This window comes from Rhinichthys klamathensis, unplaced genomic scaffold, assembly GCF_029890125.1.
Source record: "Rhinichthys klamathensis goyatoka isolate OS25496 unplaced genomic scaffold, OSU_Roscu_1.1 h1tg000959l_1, whole genome shotgun sequence".
Taxonomy (NCBI): Eukaryota; Metazoa; Chordata; class Actinopteri; order Cypriniformes; family Leuciscidae; genus Rhinichthys; species Rhinichthys klamathensis.
The window spans coordinates 209,056-218,271 of NW_026607277.1; positions in this window are offsets into that span (position 1 = coordinate 209,056).

Consider the following 9,216-nt stretch of genomic DNA (forward strand, 5'->3'; position numbering starts at 1 on the left):
GAGTTTGGGGGCCAAGACACTGAAGGATCTGCCACCCAGGGTGGAAAGTCTGGAGCGGGGGATAGCCAAGAGATTTTGGTCAGAGGATCTGAGTGAGCGTGATGGAGTGTACGGGATCAGGAGGTCGCGGATGTAGGGGGGAGCAAGGTTATGGAGCGCTTTGAAGGTGAGTAGTAGTACTTTGTATTTGATCCGGGATGGAACTGGTAGCCAGTGGAGTTGGTAGAGAATGGGGGTGATGTGTGCTGATCGTCTGGTATGGGTGAGGAGTCTGGCTGCCGAGTTTTGAATATATTGTAACCTTTGAAGTGATTTCACAGGGAGACCAAGGAAAAGTGAGTTGCAGTAGTCTAGACGGGACATAATGAAGCAGTTAACCAAAGTGTGTGCATCACTAACAGAGAGGAAGGGTTTGAGGCGAGCAATGTTGCGGAGGTGAAAGAAGGCAGTCTTAGTGAGTGATTTGATATGAGGATCAAAGCTAAGGGTGGAGTCAAGCAAAATGCCAAGGTTTTTGACAACAGGGGTAGGGTGGGCAGATGAACCATCAATATTGAGAGTGAGACGGGGAGATTTAGAAAGGATGCTTTTAGGGCCAATCAGCAGAATTTCAGTTTTATCTGTATTGAGTTTAAGAAAATTGTTTTGCATCCATAATTTTAGGTCAGAGAGGCAGTCAGTGAGGGAGCACGGTGGTGAATCAGTTGGAGAGTGAGTGGTCAAATAGAGTTGGATGTCATCTGCATAACAGTGGAATTTAAGACCGTGGCTGCGTATGATCGGGCCAATAGGGAGGATGTATATGAGAAAGAGGAGGGGCCCAAGTACCGAACCCTGGGGGACACCACGGGTGACAGGGGACTTGGAAGACTGATGAGGACCAAGCGTCACAAACTGCTTTCTGTTGGAGAGGTAAGACTGGAACCAAATGAGGGCTGTACCAGAAACACCAATAGCAGACAGACGGGTGATTAGAACATTGTGGTTGATGGTATCGAAGGCAGCACTAAGGTCAAGGAGTATGAGAATGTTAAGTGAACCAGAGTCAGCAGACAGTAGAAGGTCGTTAACGATGCGCAGAAGGGCAGTCTCTGTACTGTGACAAGAACGGAAACCAGATTGAAAAGGCTCATACAGGTCATGGTGATTCAGAAAGGTGTGTAGTTGTGAGGCCACCACTCTTTCCAATACCTTGGCCAGGAAGGGGAGGTTGGAGATAGGGCGGTAGTTACATAGTGATGTGGGGTCACAGTCCGTTTTTTTGAGAATGGGTGTGACTGCAGCAGTCTTAAGGGCAGCAGGCACAACACAAGAGTTGAGGCAGGTGTTTACAATAAATGCAATGGGTTCAGATAAGGATGTGATGCAAGTTTTAAGTAGAGGGGTGGGGGCAGGGTCAAGCTGACACGATGTGGAGTTAGACTTATTTATAATGTCAGTGACAGTGAGGGAGTCTATAGGAGTGAAATGGGAAAGCTGAGGGCCCAGAGAGGAAGGAGAAGAAGAGTGAGAGATAGCATTTGGGTTGAAGCATTGGTAGATTTGGCTAATTTTGTCATCAAAGAAGTGTAAGAAGGCCTGGCACTGCTCAGGGGTCTTAGGACAGGCAGTGACAGGGGGTTTAATGAGTTTGTCCAAGGTCCTGAACAGGGTTTTAGGCCTGGACATAGAGGAGGTTATGAGTGATGAATAATAGTTTGAGCGGGCAGCATCGAGGGCATCCCTATACGTCTGAGTGTGTTCGGTGTAAAGCATGGAGTGGATTGTAAGGCCAGTTTTCTTATGTAGCCGTTCGAGACGGCGGCCAGCGGCCTTAAGTTGCCTGAGCTCAGGGGTGAACCAGGGGCATGTACGATTTGCTGGTACAAGTCTAGTCCTAACTGGCGCTAAGCTATCAAGCAGGCTGGTCAGGGTGCCATTGTACAGAGCAACCAAGTCATCCGCAGACGAGAGCTCGTCAAGGTCAGACAGTGGCGAGGCCTGTATAGAGGCAGCAAACATGCTGTGGTCTATTGACCCAATGTTACGACTTGTAATAGCTGTTTTCTCTGAGGAGGGAGGAGGAGTGATCATATGAAAGCGGCATTCAATGAGCTTATGGTCAGAAACACCAGAGATGGAACCAGAGACAGAGATGTCATTCAGACCAGTGGAGCAGAGCAGATCCAAAGTGTGGCCATGAGTGTGAGTTGGAAAGTCAACATGCTGTGTCAAACTAAAACAGTTCAATACAGAGTTAAACTCTGAGGTGTAAGAACAATTTATATCCACATGGATGTTAAAATCCCCTAACATAATCATAGCCGAACAAAGAGATGAAATAACAGTGAGAAGTTCATTCAATTCAGACAGAAAATGTACAGATGGTTTAGGGGGACGGTAGATCAGCAATAGTATAAGGGGTGGAGTAGAAACAACCTTCACAGCAATATATTCAAAGGATGTCACTTCAAATGGCCTAAGTTCTTTAACAGTCAGATCTGAGCGGTGCACTACAGCCAACCCACCCCCTCTCCCTACAGATCTAGGTTTGGATAAGTAGCAGTAGCCAGGGGGGGTCAGCATGTTTAAATTAATGCAGTCACTGGGTTGTTGCCAGGTCTCTGAGAGACAAAACAAGTCACATTTTTTGTCCACAATGATATCGTTTATTATGGCCGTTTTGTTTGTGATTGAGCGTGCATTTAGGTGGGCAATGTTAAAGTTCTGACATGATGACGAGGCAGGAGGAGGCAGCCTAGGAGGGCGACGAAGGTTGTCAAAGTTAATTCCCCTGATCTTTGGCTGATATCGTCGGCAACGATCGGGTGTGTAAACAGTTGGGATTTGAGCATCATGTCCAAAGATAAGAGTCGGTTGTCTTTTGAAGCGATGAACATAACGTGGACGCCGAATAATTCCAAGCGAACAGCAGTGTTTATACAGCGCCGGTTCTAGGGGGGCGTGGCAGCGATAAAGTTTGAGAGCAGCAGAGGTGTAAACTGGCTCCATTTCCAAGTTACAAAAAACACACAAGCACAGCATAAGGCGAGTTGCGAGGACATTAATCGAGCTGCCAGCGGGAAACATGACATCGACACAGTAAAGTTACCATAAGTGACACAGCAACACCACGCTAATACTACATGTTAGCCAACCAGGCTCACAACACAACCCAGTCCGCAATGTAATCAGCGCAGTTTAATACGCCAACCACTGAACAGATTGAGGACAACAAAGAGGCAAGCGGGTAGAAACACACTCACCTCTGTAGCAGTCACTGTGAGGGGAGATAGGAAGAGAGCTCATGCAGGGGAAGAGCAGGCGTGCCGGACAGTGGCAAACAGAACTGGAGGAGCAAGTTTGTAGCAAAGTTTGTAACATTAATCCACGGATTGATACGGCAGTGGCAAAGCAACAATGTTCCAGCGACAGTGCAGGAAGGATTCGGCCGACACCGGGAGGAGATGTGGTAATCCACACAGCCACCTACATAGAAGGTACAGTGGGGTAGCGCGAAGATCAGCAAACAGACAGAGCAGTGTGAGTTGGATGAGTGATGAGTTGGAAAGTCATCAGTATCCGCGCGATATCCAAAGTAAAATCCACAGGGAAATTACAATAATACAGTCCAGGCAAACGACAGTTCAGCAAGTTCAGTTCAGCAGTTCAGCAAGGAAGATGTCACAGTAGACGCGAAAACAAACAAACAACAACAAAAAGTTCAAGCGAGAAGCGGCAGCAAAGCGCGCACAGCGTACTCTCACCGGAAACCGGGTAGTACATTGGCTGTGAAGGCGTTACCGATCTTGTAGACTTTGCTGGGGTTAACAGTTGGAGACACCGTAAAAGTCACTGCTGCTCCATGAATTACCTGGGTATCTTGTCTCACGGTGCGAAGCATAAGGTCCTCAGATTTTCCCACAAGTCCCAATTTCTCTACTGCATCATGCAAAATGATGGTCCGCTCTGATCCATCGTCCAACACAGCATAAGCTTCAATCGCCCTATTACCATTCCGAATTAGTACCTTTGCCACCTTAAGAAGCACTTTGCTACCGGACGTTGAGCGGTCAACATACAAAACAGCACTAGACGGAACTGCGTTCTGCTGATATGGCTTGACTTGATCATTGACTTCATGCAGTACCAGAAGGTGCTTCCTGTTGCAAGTTGGACAGAGAGTCTTTAGTGTGCAGTTGGCTGCTTGATGTCCACGACCACAACGCCAGCATCGATTTTTAGTCTTTATCCAGTCTATCTTCCTGTCTTTGTTGAGAAGCTTGAAGTTATCACAGCTATTCAAATAATGCTTGTTATTGTCACAGTATGGACAAAAGGCCTTTCCCTTCTCTGCTCGGGCTGGATCTGGCTTAGACGTGGCTGACGACATCAGTGTGGACGGTGACTTTTCAGTCCCAAGGAGAACTGTAGTTGGTCTGCGAAACTGCTTAGGCTCTCTTCTCACCTCTCTGATATGTGCAGAGGAATCCTGTTTCGGTCGACATGTATACTGACTAGTGTCCTCCTGCACTTGAAGCTCGTATTCCAGCCAGTCTGCAAAGTCTAGCAGTGTAGGAATAGCAACTTGCAGTGGGTGAGTATATCTTTTAAAACTAGACCTAAGGTCATGTGGCAGTTTACTCTGAAGGCGAGAAACATGTGATCCACATTCCAGCTCTACTTTACCTTTGTGGCCCAGCTGTTGCAACATACTGACAAGAGAGCGTACCTGCAGTCCAAACATCCTAAAGGCTTTAACATCTCCACTGCGTATGTTGGATCCATCCATCAGCTCAGAGATTCGTTGCAGGGCTAATTGATGAGGTTGACCATACATTTTAGTCAGAGCTCTCATAGTGTTCGTGAAGGAAAATCTCGAATTGCTGTAAGAGTCTGCCACTAGGAGGGCCTCCTCTAGTTTCAGATGGTCTGTGAGGATTTGAAACTTAAAGTGTTCTGTAGCATCATCAGGCAGGATGTTCTCCAAAGCAATTCTCAGCCTTGAAAACTCCCTAGGGTCAGGAGACGTAAGGAATGGGATGGTAGGGGCTGGACCTCTGTAAGTTTTCTCATTGGAAGATGAGGGGAAGAGATGCTCTGAACTGTATTCTGCATGAGCTGGCCTCCTAAAGTCCTGTGATGGAACCAAATAATCAGGCAGCTGAGGTGGAAGAGAATACGGGGTAGAGTTGCCATACCTGATCTGTGGTGGGTCACTGTACTGTGTTGTAAAAGGGATTCTCTCCTGTGAGGAGGAAGAAATGTTCATGTTTCTTAGATCCTCATTCAGCTCTGAGCTTTCTCCTGGCACAGCTGAGCATGGCTGTCTCTTAACAGCAGGTGATGGCAACTTGGAGCGTGGGGCTGCTATTGGGCGGTATGACTGTGGAGTCGTAATGTTGACTGCTGGAGAGTAAGACCGTGGTGATGGCATTGGTGAAGTGACTGACTCAGTTGGAGCTCTACACTCAGATTTCAGACTTTGAAGCTCATGACAGAGTACAGCATTCTGTTGACGCATCTCTTGTAATGCTGTGATGATCTCAGGAAGCTGGCTGGCCTGTTGTTGCAAAGCTGCGTTCTCCCTCTTAATCTCTTCAAACATGGCTGTAAACTCTGGTAACTGTTGCACTTGCCGTTGCAATGTAGCATTCTCTTCTCTCAGCTTTACAGCAGTGCTGTCCCAGCGGTCAGTCAATCTCCATTCTGAACAATCTGATGCTTGACTGACTGGTGAAGTGGATCTGGAATGACCTGTAAGACTTAGCGGTTCATCCTCCTGTACAGCTTGGTAGTTAGACGACAGTGGTTGCGCTCATAATCCTCGAAGTAAGCTGGAGGGTAAACTCGTCTCCTTGGTCGTGCGACAGGGGTTTCTCTTCCTGGATGAGACATAGCTGTAGCAGTCCACTCATCCGGCTCGAAGGACCATGTAAAAACTGCTAACCACTCTTTTATATTTTCTGGTTCGGATTAATTGAACGGCTACAGGTTGTCCGGTTAGAACAGTATGTCTCACACCAGGGGGTTCTTGTAGATGCTTTATTGTGCAAAGGTCAGGCATGTAACCATGTATGCGACCATGTATGTGACCATATATGTGGTTCTGCAACAAACAATATACAGAATATGAATAAACCTAATTACAAATCACAGATCTACAACAGTATTACAATACTGGTATAAATATAATCAACAAGGTTAAAGGGTCTTAAAGAAATAAAGCAATATGATAATATACATATATTTATAATTCTGTATCAATGATTATTTCCACACTATATGTCTAATTCACGCAGTGCTAACAGCGAAAACATCTAACGCGCCCGATAGACATGCCCGTACATGTTCCCCGAGACCCAATCGAAGTCCACACAACATACGAATATATCAACACTATGCTGATAACAATACAGGAGGATAACTTGCTATTTAAGTGACAATACAAAGTGCAAACATAACCAACAATATGAATACTCAGATAAAATGCTGCGACAGCGCTCTTCAATCTCCCTCACGGACATATTATGCGATAAATATGCAAATGTACTTACTATTAGCTGCACGCACACACATAATCTTTAAATCCTTGAACGACAGCACTTCGATCGAACTTAACTGTTATTCACTATAAACACGTCTAAACATCCTCTATTCAGACGATCTGACTTCTTAACTCTCCCGAAACTTTTCTCGCACAGTCCAACTCACGAACAGAGGCGGGGGAGATCGGGAGAGTCCAATTCAAAGGGGTGGCCTTTTCTACAATGTGTTCTGGTGACTGGCGTGTTTGTTGAACCAATCAGATCAGAGTAAATCGAGTGTCAGTGAGAAGCTCATTTGATTGGCTACATGATGAAGGTGGACCCGCCCTCCTCTTCGCGCTTGCAAAACTCAGTGAGTGAGAGAATCGTGTCGAAACTGTGAGCGCAGAATTCGGAACTGTGCAAACCAGATTACTTCGGGAGCATTTACCCGTCCCTATACGCACACAACAAGTAATTTAGACAAGTGCAACATTTTATTTTTTACGGCTACAGATTGGTTTTACACTTTCAATCCGGTTTGCAGTTCTTTAAACTGTTGTTTACAGTTGCAAATCTGTTCACAGGCAATGATTTTGGCCGTATTTAGGCGAAATAAACGTGGCAAAAGTGTAAGCGCGGAAAAATGGAAGTCAGAAGAGTACAGATAATGTTTATTTTGCGTTAACGTGAAGCTGCAGTTTCACAATACCTTAATTACACTTGCGAAAACCAGCAAAATGTTGCAGTTTTTTTTTCTCTTACGCTTGAAACACAATTTACACCTTTACAAATCTTCTCTTGCGCATGCAAATGTAATTTACGCTTGCAATCTTATGGTGTGTTCACACCGAACGCGAATAGAGCGTCAAATACGCGTCTATCGCGTTTAGTTAGACGCTTGAACATTCGCTCGAGTTCAAATTTTTCAACTTGCGCGGAAGACATTCGCGGCAAACGCGTCGCCCAATTCGCGTCATTCGCAACGCCCGGCGTGAATGATGCGTCTATTCGCGTCTTTGCATTGACTTTGCATGTAATCTACTCGCGCAAATAATTAAATTCGCGTTCGGTTAACACCATTATGCACACTTTCACAAATCTTACCCTGCGCATGCGATTCTTTTAGACATAATTTTACCTTCATAGTCGTCCCAATGACAGGTCGATTACAAATTACAATCCACATTACAGACAGTGGTTGATCCACGAAATTAGTATTTTGGCAATTTGTTTTTGAATTTCTGTCGGTAATGTTTTGCTCCTGGTCTTCAAATAGTGCTAACAACTTGTGCAACATGTTCTTGGAAGAAAATCAGAATTCTTGTTCAATCAAATGATTTAACCAGATCTTTTAGACAACTTCCTGCTCAGCTACTGTTCGGACGCTCTTGCTTACTGCTCCGCACTTTGCTCTATCGCTTTTATATTTTTTATTGCTCTATCGTTTATATTTTTATATTTTATTTCCTTTTATCACCTAATTTTAACTTCAGCAAATCAGCACAGTGCTCAAACGCTTGATTACTAGAAAAAAGCAGAATTCTTTTCTCCGACCAGCCTCCCACTGAAAGCTTACATTACGGGGAAGAGAAAACACAACTGCCTACATTCATAAGGATAAGAGAAAATGCCTCTTCTGGAATCTACTTGCTGCACTAACTGCCACAGACTTTTACAAAGGATTGCAGTTCTTGAAACAAAGTTACTTGTGGGACCACCAAACCAGACGGAACACACAACAGAGCTTCGTCATGGACGCCCTCAGCATACAGCCGGTGAGTCCCATGAATCTAGTGCTCCAATACAGGCCATACTAAGTGTAGAGAAACAAGCCAATCGACTTACAAATCGATGGCACAAACAGGGAGCAAAACCCAAAGGCACTCGAGACATCAGATTGTCATGAGCATCACACATTGCCGCAGTAGCATCCTCTACCCCAGATACGGCTCTGACAAGGATTGCAAACACTGGTCTCCTACCACCGGCTATACATCTTGAGAACAGATTTGAAGTATTAATGAATGAGGAATCCCTGAATGTGATGAAAGTAATCGAACACAGAATGAATAAGCCAGTAGCTAACACTAATGCTAACTGGCGCTCAAGGTCGAGCAGACAGCGGCACTCAGCTCACAGCGCAGCCGAGCCCAGGACTCTGATAGTGGGTGACTCGATAATAAGAAACATTATTAGCAGGGACACAACTACGTGCTGCCTTCCACAAGCAACGACTTCTGATGTAAACAGGGAACTTCAGAACATTCTGATGAAACATAAGACTGCAAATCGACTCATTGTTCATGTGGGGAAGAATGATATTCATAAAGAGCAGTCAGAACTCCTTAAGAAGGATTTCAATGAACTTTTTGAAACACTTAAAAGACTGAAAGTTCAGACATTCATCAGTGGACCACTCCCAGCAAGAGGAACAAACAGGTTTTCACGGTTGCTTGGGCTTAACACATGGCTGCAAAAAACCTGCAATATAAAAGGAGTGAACTTCATTGACAACTTCAATCTTTTCTGGAGTCAGAGGCAACTGTTTCAACAGGATGGGCTCCACCCAAACAAACTTGGCTCAAGACGAGTGCTAAAGGACAATATCTACTTCTCCCTCCATCATCCTTCTGCAGTGTGTGCCAATCCACTCAACCTGAATGGCACACACACACCTGGACACAGTATGAATGACCACAGGACTTCA